The 18,289-nt window shown below is 24.7% G+C and overlaps 1 long non-coding RNA gene across 1 annotated transcript in view; it reads right to left on the reverse strand.

Annotated features, from left to right (window-relative positions):
- Positions 1-12,386: 12,386 nt before the first annotated feature.
- Positions 12,387-18,289, reverse strand: part of LOC122506916 — an 87,887-nt gene continuing 81,984 nt past the window's right edge. The window contains exon 3 of the long non-coding RNA XR_006302049.1: positions 12,387-12,658. This is a non-coding gene — a long non-coding RNA (uncharacterized LOC122506916). The remainder of the gene's footprint in view (positions 12,659-18,289) is intronic.

Consider the following 18,289-nt stretch of genomic DNA (forward strand, 5'->3'; position numbering starts at 1 on the left):
AGACATTTTTTTTCTCTCCCTCTCCCTAATCTAATCCTTTTGTTTAGAGAAATCGAATCAGCAGATTTTCCCTCTAATCTCTATCTCTCTCTCTCGTAATGATTTATTTCATTTCCATGAAGTATTCGGTATATAAGATTGAGTACTAAGAAAGACAACTTTATTCTCACTAGCTAATCCAGTCTTCTAATCAGTGAGAAATTATGATAACTTGATTATTCATTACTATCAGTGGAGAGAAAACAAGATTAGAGTGTCGAAAATTGAAAGCAATTTGAGTTCTGTGATTGCGGTGTTCAACGCCTTGTGGTACCACCTTGCGCGCACATTGTCGAGAGAAGCAAAAGTAGTGGAGGAAAGTTATTGTCAGACAAAGGTGGAAATTTCTATGGAAGTAGTAGTAAAGGTCTCGTCTGGTCAGACGAAAGTTGTAAATTTGTATAATCAGTAGTAAATGATTGTTTTGGTCAGACTAAAATGAGAATTTCTGCATACAGTAGTAAAAGAATGTTTTGGTCAGACAAAGGTGAAATTTTTTTTGTAAATAGAGTAATAAAGGACTTTCTGAGTCAGACAAAAGGTGTAAATTTCTGTATTCAATAGTAAGAGAATGTTTAGGTCACACTAAAATAGGAATTTCAGTATCAGTAGTAAAAGGATATTTTTGTCAGACGAAAGTGGAAATTCCTATGGAAGTAGTAGTAAATGACTTGTCTGGTCAGACGAAAGGTGCAAATTTGTATATTCAGTAGTAAGAGAATGTTTAGGTCAGACTAAAATACTAATTTCTGTGTCAGTAGTAAAAGTGAGTTTTAGTCAGACAAATATAGATATTTCTTTGGAAGTAGTAGTAAAAAACTTTTTGGATCAGACAAAAGGTGTAAATTTGTATATTTAGTAGTAAATGAATGTTTTGGTCAGACTAAAATACGAATTTCTGTATCAGTAGTAAAAGTGAGTTTTAGTCAGACCAAGATGGAAATTTCTGTATTAGTATTTACAGACAGTTTTTGACAGACGAAATAAAAAAAAATTCTGTAATTTTTTTCTGAAAATATTTATGACAAGTATTTTTCTAAATAAGTAGTTGCAGAAATTTTCAGTCAGACTAAGCAGCAATTTTTTAAAATCAGTAGTAAAGATTAGTAAAAATTTGTTACTGAAAAAAACGGTCAATTTTTGCATCAGTGGTAGTAGTCGGTTTTAGTCAGACAAGAAGGCAAATGTCTAAATTTGTTGCCAGTAGTAAAAGAATGTTTAAGTCAGACGAAATTCTACCTTTTGACGTTAGTATTTAGAGAGAAAGGGAAAATAAAGAATAAGTAGAAGAAGCAAAAAGAAAGAAGATAAAAAAGAAAAAGAAAAAAAAAGAAAAAAAGTAAAACATGAAAAAGAAGAAGAAAATGAAGAAAAAGCAGAAGATGATGAAGAAGATGCAACAAAACAGAAAAAAAAGAAAAATTATAAGTAAAAAGAAAGAAAAAGAAACAGAAAAAATTAAATAATTATTTTCATTTCATTACTTTTTTCACCAACAACTATATATACATCTAAAATTGTATAAGTGCGCGTCTTTCGTTTCATTTGTAGGTTTCCTTCCATTCTATCTCTAACGTCTATATTGTATGGTTTCCCCTTCCTGTACAATTCATCACAATTCACCTGCCGTTCGGTTTCGCACTATCAAGTTCGTTTGAAAATATATACTATTTAATTCAATAAAAACCTCATTCTCTTTATTCTCACACGAAGGAAAAAAGAAACAGTCGTCCCTTTTTGATACCAAAAAAAAAAAAAATATATATATCCTGACTTATGGTAATTTTTAACTATATTTCCAGTGTATACACGGGAAAGAGAGAGAGAGAGAGAAAGAGAGTGCAGCATGTGGTGTAGTCATTTAGCTCTTACTATATCTGATTTCATAAATGAAAGGTTTCTTTTTAAGGTATAATATTTCTGATTTCAGTGCCGTGCAATGCCATGTGTAAGCGTTCCTTGTTCATGCACTGTGAAATTTAATATAAATGAAAATATTACTTTACAACTGTTGAATTCAATTTCTGTCTAACGAATTTATCTTTTACACACTGCGCTTTTATCGTGTGTCCATCTAAAGTATTTTGTTCCATGACAGTTTTAATTGTTTCATTAAAAAGAGAAATTTATTCCAAAATTTACAATTTAAACGAAAATTTTTATCTGCTACTAATAATGATAATGATAATGATAATGATAATGATAATGATAATGATAATGATAATGATAATGATAATGATAATGATAATGATAATGATAATGATAATGATAATAATAATAATAATGATAATAATAATAATGACAATAATATTAGGAAATAAAAATGCTAATAATAATTTATTTCTTTATTTGACTTTCGTTTTCACTCCAAATTTCACTTGGATTTTAACCTTTGCCTTAGAAAGTCAAAGTTAAAGAATTGGTGAAAAATAAGGAATTAGGAAATAGTTAAATTTCACTAATTGATTTATTTATCAAAAAATTTAGTTATTTTGACATAATTTAAAAGTTAATTTAACTAATAATAATTAGTCATTAACAATTTAACGAGTAAAATTTAGTTGGTAATTTAACTAATAAAATTTAGTTATAAGTTTAATTAGTAAAATTTAGTTAGTAATTTAAATTGTAATTTAAGCATTAAAATTTAATTAGTAGAACTTAGTTAATAATAATTTATTTGTTTGAAGACATTAGTCTATACAAAGGAGTTTCGACGGATAATCATTTTCTTTCGTTTACTTATGTATTATTGCTTTTATAAAAGAGTAAATTTTCTTTACAGTCTCACACTGTGGGTTACACAATATTTCGAGTAGAGCATTTTTTTTTTCAATTTCGTCCTCAAAATTACCGAGACAATTATTTCTTTCATTATTATAACACACACATTCAACCAACAAATGGTAAAATTTTTCAACAACATTGGAGCCACAGCCATCACAGATCTCCTCAGTTCTCAAGTCAAGTAGTTCTTTGTTAATTATTATCCTACTTTGGTATCTGTTTAATACTCTTATTTGGGATATTACACTAAGATATTCTAGGGGGAGTTTCAAACACAGATGTTTTTGAAGCCCTTCACATTTCGTTAAGTGAGGTAATACCTGTAATGACCTTGACTCGTTCGTACGGGCTAAGTCCTCGTCGTACAATAATTTTTCATATTCTTTAATCCATATAATTTTGTTTCTCTGTATCGATTCAGAAGTAATATTGTCAAGATCCATTCTTCTATTTATTAATTCAAATATTTTTTGTACCTGCATATACCAATTGAATCTATATAATTTTATATCTCCCTTTTCTGCAATTTTTTTTAATTTAAGAAAACAAATTTTTGGGTATCGAGAGTTGTCCATTTCTAGAATTTTTTCAATATAGTTTAAAACTAATTTAAAACAAGTTACTGACAATTTGCTAGATCCAGTTTCTGTTCTTATAGCATATCCTGGTGTTGAACATGGGAGATTTAAAATTTTTTTATAGAATGAAGTTTGGATCTTTTCAATTTCCTCCATGTATCTTAGGCCCCATACAAAGATTACATAACTTAATATACTAACAACCAAACTGTCAAACAATTTTTTAATTGGCAGCCAAGAATTCAATTTCATTCTTTTTATAAGTGCAACAGTAGAATTTAGAGCAATATATGTTTTGAAAACAGCTGAGTCTGCGGCCCTTGAAAAAACTGAAGAGTTGGAAAAAGGGATGCCTAGATAAGTGTAATTCGAAACAATCTCTATATTATTTTCTTCTCCATACATAAATAAACCGCATTTTTTATCATGAGCATGACCCCCCCTCCTAAAAATCACAATTTTCGTTTTATTAACATTGATTTCAAGTTTATTCAAAAGGCAGTATTTGTGCAAAGCTTTCAGAATTTTTCTCATACCAACAACAGAATCGGATAGGACAGCAATGTCATCTGCATAGGCGAGCAGCAGGATCTCAGTTAGATGGTCTATCGAGACTCCTCTAATACCCTCATTCATTAAAAAATTAAAAATTATTAAAATTTAGTTAGAAGTTTAATTAGTAAAATTAAGTTAGTAGTTTAATTTAGTTAAAAATGTAATTAGTAATTATATTAGCAAAATTTAGTTAGAAGTTTAATTAGTAAAATTTAGTAGGTAAGTAATTTAATTTGTAATTTAAGCATTAAATTTTAGTTAAAATTGCAATTAGTAATTTAAGATTTAAAATTTTAATAGGAATTTAGTTAGAAGTTTAATTAATAAAATTTAGTTAGTAATTTAAATTGTAATTTAAGCATTAAATTTTAGTTAAAATTGCAATTAGTAATTTAAGATTTAAAATTTTAATAGAAATTTAGTTAGAAGTTTAATTAGTAAAATTAAGTTAGTAGTTTAATTTGTAATTTAAACATTAAAATTTAGTTAGTAGTTTAATTTGTAATTTAAGTATTCAAATTTAGTTAAAAATGTAATTTGTAATTATATAAGCAAAATTTAGTTAAAAATTTAATTAGTAAAATTTAGTTAGTAATTTAAATTGTAATTTAAGCATTAAATTTTAATTAGTAGAACTTAGTTAGTAATTCAATTAGTAATTCAAGCATTAAAATTTAGTTAGAAGTTTAATTAATAAAATTTAGTTAGAAATTTAATTAGTGAAATTTAGTTAGTAGTTTAATTTGTAATTTAAGCATTAAAGTTTAGTTAAAAATGTAATTAGTAATTATATTAGCAAAATTTAGTTAGTAATTTTTTTTTGTAATGACAAATAGAAATCATCAGAATTTTTTTCAATTCTTTTCATTAAAAGACTAAAATTTTGTTAAATATTATGTTTTGTCAAATTGAAATTATGCAGATTTTTGTTCTTTACTTCTAAGCAAAATTAGAAAATTGTTAAAAACTGAGAAAATTATTTAAAATTATTTTGCATTATTTTTGTTTATGAATCACAATTTTTTTAACAAAATTATTATTTTGTTTTAGAAAAAGAAGAGAAATATTTTCACAATTCCTATTTTTAATCTTATTTTTGCAACAGGATTTACAACAAACATTAAGACATTTAAAAATTTCAAATCCAAACTTTTTTTTAAATTAAACAACTTATAAAAGTATTTTTATAAAACATGAAGAAATCGATTGCTCCGAGTCGAAGACTCGGAGTGATTGATTTCTTCATGTTTTCTAATAATTAAAGATGACCGAGAGATAAAATAATTATTTTATATTATAAAAATATTGTTATTGTAACTTCATCAAAATTATTTTCATCATTTTAATTCAATTATTATTTTCTAGAATTTTGAATTATTTTTTATTAAAATAATAATTGAATTCCTTAAAAAAAATGTATTATGTATGAAAATAATTGAATTCCTGAGTAATTTTGTATTATTTATGAAAATAATTAATTGTTTGCTTACAATTTTCTTACAATTATTTTTCTAAATAATTGAATTCTTTTTGGGAAATTTTATTAAAATAGTAAATATTGAAAATCATTGAAATTAGAAATATTTTTGAACTTCATTGAAATTTGGACAAGAATTTTTTTGACATTTATGGAAATAATTGAACTTTGGAGAAGAATTTTGTTATCTATAAAGATAATTGGTATTTTTATCAAATCTTGAGCATCGTTGAATTTTATAAGAAGAATTTGATTTTTTTTGAAAATAATTAAATTTCTGCAATTATTCGTGAATTCTCCAAAATTAAATTTTTTTTAGTGTTTTCAACAAAAATTTAAATTAGAAAATTTTTAAATTCTATTAATTTTTAAATTGCTAATTTTATTTTTAAAAAAAGGCAGTAAGAAGTTAGTAAAATTTAATTAACAATATATTACGATTTGAACCAGTAATTGACTTTTCATCATTAAATTAATTATTTAAACCAATTCAAAATTCGAGAGAAAATTATAATGAATTTCCAAAATGCTTAGTTATTTTGTCAAAGAGTAAAAAAAAAATATTCATTTTTAATTAAAAAATACTCAAAAAAATAGCTAAAAAAAATTAATTTTCTCTAAAAGAAACATACAGTAAATGCTAATCATTGATAGAGAAAATTTAAATTTTTTCTAAAAAAAAGTTACAGTAAGAGCTAAGTATTGATCGAGAAAAGTAAAAAATTTTTCAATTTTCACTAAAGAAAAAAATGTAGAGTAAAAGCTAATCATTGATCGCAACTTCATATATATATATGTATAAAATATATCGAAATAAAATCGAAGAAAGATTTACATTAGTATTAATAAAATATAAATGTGTGTTCCATTTCTTCAGCACAGAGAGAATTTCCACCTGACCCTATATAACAAAAATTGATTTCTCGAGAGAGAGTAGTCTAACGATCATTTAATTTCCTCCTGTTATCGTCGTCCTGAAAACGAGGATCTAACGATATAGTAAATTGACAAAGTGTACTCTGTGGCGAACGCTCACAAACTATTTTATCGCCAGTAACTTGGAGATAACAGTCGCATAATGGGGAAGGCAAGTTCGATAGAGGGGAAAAAGAGAAAAGAGGGTTCGAAATGTACATATACAGAGAGAGAGAGAATGGAACAGGTAAAAGCAGTAGAAATTTATAGTTTTGTAGAGGGAGGAGTAGAAACTCGGACCACGACGTCACGAAGGGTGTTACCCTTGAGTGCATTTTGCCCTTTGCTATATTGCAGATAATTGCAAATATATGCAACTCTCCTAAAGCTTTTATGTACACATACAATCATACCAAAGCGTACATAAATATATTGTATTTTTTTCTCAGAATTTTATTTGTCATTATTTATTATAGATTTAAAATTTTTTTTACCACTAGCATTTAAAATTAGCCGTACTTGAGACTATCAGTAATTAAAATCACTATAGTTATTTAAAACATAAAAAATCAAAACTACCAGTAATTAAAACTACTGATGACTTAAACTACGAAAAATCTAAATTACCAGTAATTAAAAATATCAGTTTTTATTAAAAATACTAGTAATTTAAATTAATAAATATTAAAACAAATAGCAATTAAATTACTAGTATTCAAAATGACAAAAAATTTAAATTATTAGTATTTTAAACTACAGATGATTAAAACTACTAATAACAAAAATTACAAGTAATTAAAACGACTAATAATTTAAAATACCAAAAATCAAAACTATCGGTAAAAAAATAACAAGTAATTTAAACTGCTAGCAATCAAAAATACAAATAATTTATAAAATACTAAACATCAAAACTACAAGTAATTACAATTACCAGCAAATAAAAATACTTGTAATAATTAAAACTACAGATAATTATAAATTACCAAACATCAAAACTACCAGTAATTACAATATTACCAGCAAATAAAAATACTTGTAATCATTACAAATATACAAATATTTAAAATTATTTGAAATTTAAAATACAAATAAATGAAACTACCAATAATTAAAACGACTAATAATTTAAAGTACTAAAAATAAAAACTACCAGTAATACAAATTACAAGTATATAAAACTGCTATCAATTTAAATTACCAAAAATAAAAACTACAATTAATTTAAATTGCAAATAAATGAAACTACCTGTGATTAAAACTACTAGTAATTTCAATGACCTAATATCAAAACTACTAGTAATTTCAATGACCTAATATCAAAACTACCAGTTATTAGAAATATCAATTATTAAAACTATTATTAATTTAAATTACCAAAAATAAAAACTACAATTAATTTAAATTGCAAATAAATGAAACTACCAGTAATTAAAACTACTAGTAATTTAAATGACCAAATAGCAAAACTACCAGTTATTAAAAAATAAAAATATCAATTATTTAAACGATTATTAATTTAAATTTAAATTAATTTAAATTAATTAAAATAATTATTAAATTATTTTAAATCAAAAATCAAAACTACTAGTAATTAAAATTACAAGTAATTAAAACTACTATCAATATAATTTACTAATAATTAACATACCAAAAATCAATACTACCAGTAATTAAAATTACCAGTAAATAACAATATTTGTAATAATTAAAACTACAAGTATATTAAACTATTTGCGATTTAAAATACAAATAAATGAAACTGACAGTAATTAAAACTACTAGTATTTAAAAATGCCAAAAATTAAAACTACCAATAATCAAAAATGTAAATGATTATTATACTACTAGTAATTAAATTACTAGTATTGAAAATTACCGCAAGTCAAAACCACCATTAATTAAAACTACTAGTAATAAATATTACAAGTAAGTAAAACTACTAGTAATTCAAATTACCAATAATTAAAACTACTAGTAATAAAAATTACAAATAATTAAAACTACTAATAATTTAAATTACCAAAAATCAAAATTCCTGTTAATAAAAATTACAAGTAATTAAAAGTAGTAGCAATTTAAACAAGTTTTAACTTTAATTACCAAAAATCAAAACTACGAATAATTAAAATTACTAGTTAATAAAAATACTGGTAGTTATTAAGACCACAAGTATTAAAAATGTTTCAGAATAAAAATACCTGTTATATACCTGTAGAATGAAACTACCTGTTATTGAAAATATTAGTGATTTAAATTTCAAAAAGCCAAACCAAAAATAATTGGAACTCAAATCATTAAAAATACTAGTAATTTAAAATACCAAAAATCAAAACTACGAATAACTAAAAATACTAGTAATTAAAATTACCAATTATTAAAATTACCAATAATTAAAATTACCAGTAATTAAAATTACCAGTAATTAAAATTACCAGTAATTAAAATTACCAGTAATTAAAATTACCAATAACTAAAATTACCAATAATTAAAATTACCAATAATTAAAACTACCATAAATTAAAACTACTAGTAATTAAAACTCCCGTAATTAAAAATACCGGTAATAATTAAAAATTCAAAATGACTGTTTATTAAAACTATTTGAGATTGAAACAACAGGAAATTGAAACTACTATTAATTAAAACTACAGGAAATAGTAACTACTAGTGATTAAAATTACAGGAAGTCGAAACTACTAGTAATGAAAACTACAGTTCATTGGAACTACAAGTAATGAAAACTACCTGTAATTAAAAATACAGACAATTAAAATTACCAGTAACTACAAACTTATAGTAATTAAACGACCAGAATAGTAAAAGCAATCAGTGACAATAACTACTAAACTACTATTATAAACAATTAATAAATCAACTTTAAAAAAAAATAATAAATTTTAGATTGAACGGAAAAAGTTGAAAGCCACGCGTACAGGTAATTTAACGATGGAATAAAATAGACTATATTCTTGTAACAATTTCTCATAGGAAGCAACAAGGAGTAATGTTGAGAAATAATTTATGGCGCCCCTGTGTGTCTGATTTTGGTCCCCGATTCGGATAAATTCCCTGGGGGAGATTATACGAGAGCACGAGATGAAATTAGCTTGGCTGACGTTATACGCGGCGTGCGCGCGCGAGAGAAAGCGACGTGATTCTCAAGGGACACGGGAATTTTCGGTCCACGGTGTTGCTGCAATCTAACGGAAAATAATATCTTTAAACTTTCTTCTTCTTCTTCTTCTTCTTCTTCTTCATCCTTTGCCCCTCTTTTTTTGTTTTCTTTGACATTTTGCAATCTTTCACTTTTCTGATAGTCGCACTCGCAAGATACATTTAAAATTAAAATAGTAGCTCTCTAGTACTTAACTGTCTTTTATTTACTATTTTATAGTGTTTTTTTATTTACTATTTTAGTGTCTTTTTATTTACTATTTTAGTGTCTTTTTATTTTCTATTTTAGTGTCTTTTTGTTTACTATTTTAGTGTATTTTTATTTACTATTTTACTGTCATTTTATTTACTATTTTACTGTCTTTTTATTTACTATTTTATTCTACTTTTTATTTACTATTTTATTGTATTTTTTATTTACTATTTTACTGTCTTTTTATTTACTATTTTATTCTACTTTTTATTTACTATTTTATTGTATTTTTTATTTACAATTTTACTGTATTTTTTATTTACTATTCACTATTTTTTTATTGTCTATTTTATAGTACTTTTTTATTTTCTGTTTTTCATTTTTTTTAATTTACCATTTTACACTATTTTTATTTACTATATTATTGACCGGAATTTGATAGTAATTACTATTATTTGTAACTATCATTTGTCACTATCATTGGTGGTAATTCAAAATTATTGCAACTACCAGAGATAGTTATTATTATTAATTATTACTATCACTATAGTTGAAATTAACAATTTTTGCAACTACCAGTGATTGTAATTACTATTAATTATTACTATCACTAGTTGTAACTGCCAGTGATAGCAATTACTATTATTCGTAACTATCGTTGGTGGTTATTTAAAATTTCTGTAACTACCAGCGATAGTTATTACTATTAATTATTACTGTCACTAGTTGAAATTAACAATTATTGTAACTACCAGCGATAGTTATTACTATTAATCATTACTATCATTAATTATAATTAACCATTATTGCAACTACTATATTAATTGTAACTATCAGCGATAGAAAATACTATTAATAATTATTATCTCTAATTGTAACTATCAGTGATAGTAATTACTATTAATTATTACTATCACTAGTTGTGACTCCCAATTATTATAAGTGTCAGTGATAGTAATTACTATTAATTATTACTATCACTAGTTGTAACTACCAATTATTGTAACTACCAGTGATAGTAATTACTATTATTTATAACTATCTCAGTGGTAATTAAAAATTACCACCATATTAATTCTTTCACATATTAATTAATAATTGCCATAATAATTAAACTATACTTATGGTTTTAAATATTAATTAAAAATTTATGGTATTTTCAATTAGTTTTTACAACAATTATTTTGTCACAATTGCAAAAATAAAATGACGTATAAATTATTGTGTTTGGTTCTTTCTCTCGCTCTTTTTTTTTAATTCATAAAAAGTCAATTCTCTTTAACCATCGTAGCAAAGCAAATTGTCTACTTAAATTCTCAGCGTCATTAGACTTGAATAGAAACATTTAAATGCAAAGAAAAGAAGGGTCTACGGTAATCCAAGAAAATTAAGAGAGAAACATTTTCTCTCAGCACATTTCTTTAACGGAATTACGTCACTGTTTGATGACGTCACATAGTTCGAATTATATGCATATAAAAACAGTGCGGCTAATCCAATATACAGACAATGTTATTGTTAATTTTTTTTTTTAGATTTTTTTCTTTAGAAATAGAAAAAAATTTTAATTCATTATTGTTTGGAATTAATTTTCGGCGAATTAATTTTAAGACTCAATTTTAAAGGTTAATTTTTTTTTTGTTTCAGTAGTAGGAGACATTTTTAGTCAGACTAATTTTTTCGATTTAAATTTTTCGTTTCAGTAGTAGAAGCAATTTTTAGTCAAATTAAATTGTACGATTTAAAAATTTCGATTCAGTAGTAGAAGTCATTTTTAGTCAGACTAAATTTTTCGTTTCAGTAGTGCCAGACATTTTTAGTCAGACGAATTTTTTCTGTTTGATTTTATTGTTTAAGTAGTAACAGTCAATTTTATAGTCAGACGGAATTTTTCCGTCTTTTAAATTTCTTTTCGTCTGAGTAGCAAAAGACAAATTTAAATTTGTAAATTTCTGCGTCAGTAGTAATGGACTATTTTAGTCAGACACAATTTAAAAAAAAAGGTTTTTAACACTAGGAAAAAAATTCAAGTTAGTTCAAATTTTAAATATTTTAAATCAGTACTAATAGAAATTTTAAGTCCGACAAAGTCGTAATTTTTGAAATTAGTGGAAAAGTAAAGTTACTTGGAGAAAAACTCATAAATTTAAAAATAAGTAGTAACAGAAATTTTAAGTCAGACTAAAATTAATTGTTTAACAGAATTAATCAGTAGTAAAACGAGATTGTAGTCAGACCTAACTTAAATGTTAAAAAAATTTAATTTTTATCAAAAATTTCAATTCCGTAAGTAGTGAAAATCATTTTTGGTCAGACTAATCAATTTTACTGTCGACTACAATTTTAATTTGCAAATTTAATGAAAAATAAAAAAAATCCATATAGAAATTGTCGAAATTTACCCAAAGGAGTTAAAGGAATTTTCGCTCGCAAGACACATTAAATTTGACGAGAATATAACTCGAGGGAATTTCGAAACAGAAAAGAAAATGTATATTGTGATAAAGCGCTTTTGCAGTTTTAAATAAAAATGTTCCATTTACTCTGACATAATTTTTACCTTTGCGAGTGGCGAACGCGTTTTGTATTTAATAGTCTCTTTATTTCTAACTGTCTCTCTATTTTTCTCTCTTTCTTTTTTTTTCTCTCTCTCTATTTTTTCTCTCTCTCTCTCTCTCTCACACATTTCTATATCTGTGTCAGTGTATATAATTATGAAAGAAATAATTACATACCATTTCTGTGACTCCTGCGGGACAAGCGGTTGGTTACACGATCGCAGAAGAGTATTACGGGTTGCCTGAAGTGGTATCCACAGGTAGTTGACTTTACTGGCTTGCCTGCTCGTCTGGTTGCCTGCGATTTCTCTCAAAACTTTGTTATATTGAACACACTGTGCAGTTAGGGAAAAAAAATTTTTTTTTTCCTTCCTCTTCCTGCAAACAAAAAAAGAGACACACAAAGGTTAAAAAAAATTAATTAAAGAAGAAGCAAAGGTTTAAAATTATTTCTGCTGACCGTAACAAACAGCTTAAACCCCCCCCCCGTCCCACCCCCTCTCCAACTCCCTGAAAACTTTACTCTTTAGCACCAAAGAATAAATATAAATAATATAAAAATAATTTTAATTTTATAACAAAATTTCCATTGAAATATTATTTTAGAATAATTTTTTTTATTAGAAGAAAATTAAAAAATTTATAAAAATTTCTCTTTGAAAAATTATTTTCGAATAAATTTTTAATTACATAGAAATTAAAAATAATTAGTAAAATTTTCGCTTGGAAAAATTCTTTCGAGTTAATTTTTGAAATAATAAGGAATTTAAAATAATAAAAAAGAAATAAGGAAATTAAAATAATTAAAACATTTTCAAAATCTGAATATCTATTAATTATCGATATTTTGTCTTGAATTTCATTATGAGTATAAAATGAACATCTTAATTACTTCTTTAAATATAACAAAAATCCATATCTCGTCGTCTCATTTTCCATTTTGAATCAACTATTAAAAAGTGTTTAGAAATTAAAATTCATTGGATTTAAAATCCCCGGGGAACTCTGTATCATCTCTTGCTCCAGCTTCCCTCTATTATTTATATACGTTATATGGCGGCCTCTGCGAAGCAAAGGTTGCCAAAGGTCAACTCAGTATCCTGAACAACTGCACACTATCCAGAAAAATCCGTAGACACGAAAATACTTTCCTTTTAGAAAATAAAAATCACGGAAATATTTTTTTTTTCCTTTATAATAATAATCAAACTTAATCGTTATTTTCCATTGTCTAGTATTTTACTAAATAGAATTTTTTTTACTGCAAATAAAGTATAAATATTTTTGCGTGATAATTTTTTTATTCACAAATATTTTCAGTTGCGACTATTTTGATTTTATTATATTTATTATATTTTGATTTAAATATATTTTCAGTTACGAATGGATTTAGTCATTAATAATTTTAGTTATAAATATTTTTAGTTATAAATATTTTTAGTTACAACTATTTTTAGTAACAAACATTTTTAGTTTATAAATACTTTCAGTTACAACTATTTTTATGTTTATAAATATTTTCAGTTACAACTATTTTTGGTTAAAAGTATTTTCAGTTACGATCAAATCAATTAATTGGAATTAAATTATTATGCAAATTTTTCTCCTTTCTATTTATAAAAAATAGAAAATTGTTAATTTTTAAAAAATTATAATTAAGAAATAGGGGATATTTTATACATAATTTATAATTCTCAATAACAATTATATTGTTCAGAAACTCAATTATTTTCTTTTGGAAAAGAAACATTACCCACATATTCTATTCTATTTGTCAATTATAAATTCTAATTGAAAATGAAATTGAAACTTTTTAAATTTTTAGAAAATAGAGGAAAAAATTTTACTCAAAAAAATGTTCTGTTACATTTATTTACGAATTTCTTTAATTAGAAAATTATTTGAAAATATCAATAATTTTTTTTAAATAAATATTTCAATATTATTTTTCCGTAGGAATTAAAAATTTTCAAAACATTCAAATTCAAATATTTTTAAATTCAATAACTTATAAGAATGTTTTATAGTAATTAAAAATGACCAAAGTGATAAAATCATTGTTTTATATTTTAAGAATATTATTACAGTAACTTTTTTAAAATTATTTTCATCATTTCAAATTATTATTTTCTACAATTTTTAATTCTTTTTTTATGGAAATAATTGAATTCCTTAAAAATAAAATTTATTATTAATAAAAAGAATTGAATTATTGCTATTTTTTACGAAAATAATTTAATTCCTTAAAGAAAATTTATTATTTATAAAAATAATTGAATTATTACAAAGGAATTTATAAAAAAAAATTTGTAAATAATTGAATTCCTGAGAAATTTTTTTATGAAAATAATTAAATGTTTGCGTACTATTTTTGGGAATTTGAAATTTATTTGAAAATAATTGAACTTTGGGGAAGAATTTTTTTATTTTATACAAATAATTGGGATTTTGACGAGAATTTTTTTTTTTTTTTTTGAAATTTGAAAGATAATTGAATTTTATGAGAAGAATTTTATCACTCTTGAAAATAATTGAATTTCCGCAATTAATTTCTAATTTTTCCAAAATTGAATTTTTTTTAGTGTTTTCAAAAAAAAATTTGAATTACAAATTTTTAAATTCTATTACTTTTTAAAATTGCTAATTTTACACTAAAAATTTAGCAGCGCGCGAATTCTTGCTAGTTAAATATAAATATTTGTAACTGAAAAAAATTTTAAGTAAAAAAATTTGTAAAAATCATAAAAAATTTCCATTTATGAATTATTTTAGAGACTATTTTTTAATTGCAATTCAAGTAATTTTTAAAAAAAATTTCCATTGAAATATTCATTTAGGATAATTTTTAATTAACAAGGAAATTTTAAAAATTACAAAAATTTTCCATTGATAAATTATTTTAGAAAAATATTTTAATCATAAGGAAATTAAAATAATTATCTACGAAAATTTCCCATTGAAAACTTATTTTTAGGATAATTTATTTAATTTAGGATAATAATTGAATTTCTACAATTATTTGCAATTTTTCCAAAATTGAATTTTTTTAGTGTTTTCAACAAAAATTTGAATAACAAATTTTTAAATTCTATTATTTTTAAAGTTGCTGATTTTATTCAAAAATTTTATTTTATTTTATTTTATTTATATTTTATTTTAATCCAAAATTTTATTCGCTTTAGCGCGCGAATTTGTTGCTAGTTAAAATAATAGTAATTAAAATAATAAATCGAATCATTACTAAATTAATCTTGTAATAATTGTCCTAATTAATTCCGTTTGTACTCATCATATATTCACTTCGGGAAAAATAATAAGACTGCAAATAATAAGATTGCAAATTTAATTGCAATCAACTATTTTGATAAATAATGAACGAAATCTGAATAAACGGAGAAAAAAAAATTGAATCCACTTCTTCTATATGCAAATGTAACAATTAAGTTTTCTCTATAGTGTCGAGTGTTTATTAATCGCATCTTCTTCTCTCTTTCTTTTGTTAAATATACATACATATATATCTATATGGAAAAATGTTGTCGCCGGAAATGACAATTGTGGATTTCTCTCTGCTGATTGCGAGTATATAGTCGATCGATTGGTATATATACTCTTTTCTCAAGAGGCAAAAAGCGAGGCTTACGGGTTTACTTATACGAGAGAACTTCGCGTTATTTACTTTTAGAAGGAACTGGATGAATGCTATATAGTGTTGAAGATCGGATTTTAAAGCCCGCAGTGCGATTGTATATAGATAGAGTGAGAGAGAGAGGGAGAAAATGAGAGCTGGGGGTTTTCAAGAACGCGAAAGCTTGCGCCTCTGATACCATTTTCTAACAATCAGAGTCTACTTATCGATTTCATTGATGAGTCCAGTTATCTTCCATTTACTCATATATTTTTCCCGATCATTTCCTCCCAAGATTCTTTAATTGAATTTCTATATTTTTTATGGGAATAAATTATCTGTTTTTTTTTAAAATTCAATCCTTTTATTTCCATTTAATTCAAAACTCCATTTTTTAATTTAATTCAAACTCTATTTTTTAATTTAATGCAAACTCAATTTTTTAATTACATTCAAATTCGAATTTAAAATTTAATTAAATTAAAAGTCTGTTTTTGAATTCAATTAAATTAAATTATTTCGGTAGAAATCCCATTTCCTGGGCGGTAGGTAAGTTCTTTTTTTTCCCTCTCATTCTTAATAAATAGATGGAATTTTTTACTTTATTGCCGTCGGTAGATTTTTCCATTTCACAAATATAAAAATGCAGATACGAAAAAATAATTACATCATACGTTTCCAAAAAAAACTATTCTTTTGTAAGAAGAAAAAAATACTACTTTTTTTGTAAATTATAGCCTTTTTCTAATTTTCTATATTAAAAAAAATAGACTGGTGAAATACAAATTTATATCCCTCCAACCTGAATAAATTGAAAGAAATAGTTTTGTACATAAATAATAATAACCGAAAAATTGATACACAAAAATGCGGAAAAAAGTTTTCTGCCATTTTTTTTAATTTATTGCCTCCTTGTTTGTATAAATGTGTGTCCGTGTGTATATTCTCGATGTGCTACTTAATATTCTATTTATCAAAAGAATTTCAAAAGAATCTTTTGTACATCGAAAAGGGAGACTCTTTAAAAGTCAAGCAAACACTTCGTAACGAAATTTCCAGTCCATTTAGGTTGCCTCCCCCTTTTTTTTCGTAACGCTTTTTTTGTGTCCCTTTATATTTATAATATATATAATGATTCGAGAGAACGTAGCACCGGTCCTGTCACCCTTTTTTTTTATTTTTTTGAAACATTGGCCATAATTTTCATGGCTAGTCGATTAATCTTAGTTAAAAATAAATCGTAATAAAATGAAAATTATTTCGTGTAGATTATTTCAATGTTAGGTGTTATATAAATTCAAGTTTCCTTGATTATTATTTTATGAATATAAATAATAGTAGAATTTAGGAAATGGTAAAAAATGGTAGGTGAGAAAAAAATAATTATTGAGCGCGTGCTTTTTTTTATGAGAGATAGTTTCAAAAAGAAAAAAAATTCCCCTTCAAAAATATAGGAACTAAAATACAGAACTATTAATAAATTTCGATTAATGATCGATACTACTAATTTTTACTTCTAACCATATCAAACTACTAACCATCGTTCCTAATAAAAAGAAATAACTGTTGATATAAACCACTAATTTTTACTTCTATGACAACGAAAACGAATTTTTATTCAGTTTTACGGTTTAATTTTTAATACTGGATACCAATTTTTATTAAGATGAAACTAACTGTAATTAGTACCAAATATGTTTGCTAACAATAACAGAAAATACAAATTATTATTATGAGTAATATAACGATGAAAACTGTTCATATTATTGTCTTCGAACAAAGTGACATTACAATTAATACAAATTGCAATAATTGATAAAATACCCATCTCGATAGTCATTATTTCGAATACAATTGAATAAAATTACAATTATTGGTATTTTAGTATTAAGCCCCCACCATTAGGAATGCTATTCGGTAATGCTATACACAAAATATCGGAACCCCCTGCAGTTCATCTCTATAAAAATTTTTCTAGTGGAACTAATTTGTCAAAAAAAAAAAAAGAAAAAAGATAATAATAATCTAGATTTGAAATCAAAATTCATAAATTCATGAAAGTAGTAGACACACAGAAAAAAGGGGCCACTCTATTAATTCTTCCCCCTTATTCTATAAACAGGAGGCTAATATCAAGTCATTAATACAGGAATGATGAAAATCTGCATAAGACATGAGCCCTGTAGAGGAAATAATGTGAAAAGGCGCAGGAAGGAGAGATCGTATCGTATTGGCGTGGGTCAGTAGACACACAGTCAGCTTAAAGGCCATATAGTGAGGGATATTCGATACTCGTATTTGAGAGAGAGTGAGAGAGAGAGACAGAGTGGCGTTGCCTCCCTACAGTGTGGCACGTGGGGCACTACCAGGTGTTGCCTTGC

This window comes from Leptopilina heterotoma, unplaced genomic scaffold (genome assembly GCF_015476425.1).
Source record: "Leptopilina heterotoma isolate Lh14 unplaced genomic scaffold, ASM1547642v1 Lhet_114, whole genome shotgun sequence".
Taxonomy (NCBI): Eukaryota; Metazoa; Arthropoda; class Insecta; order Hymenoptera; family Figitidae; genus Leptopilina; species Leptopilina heterotoma.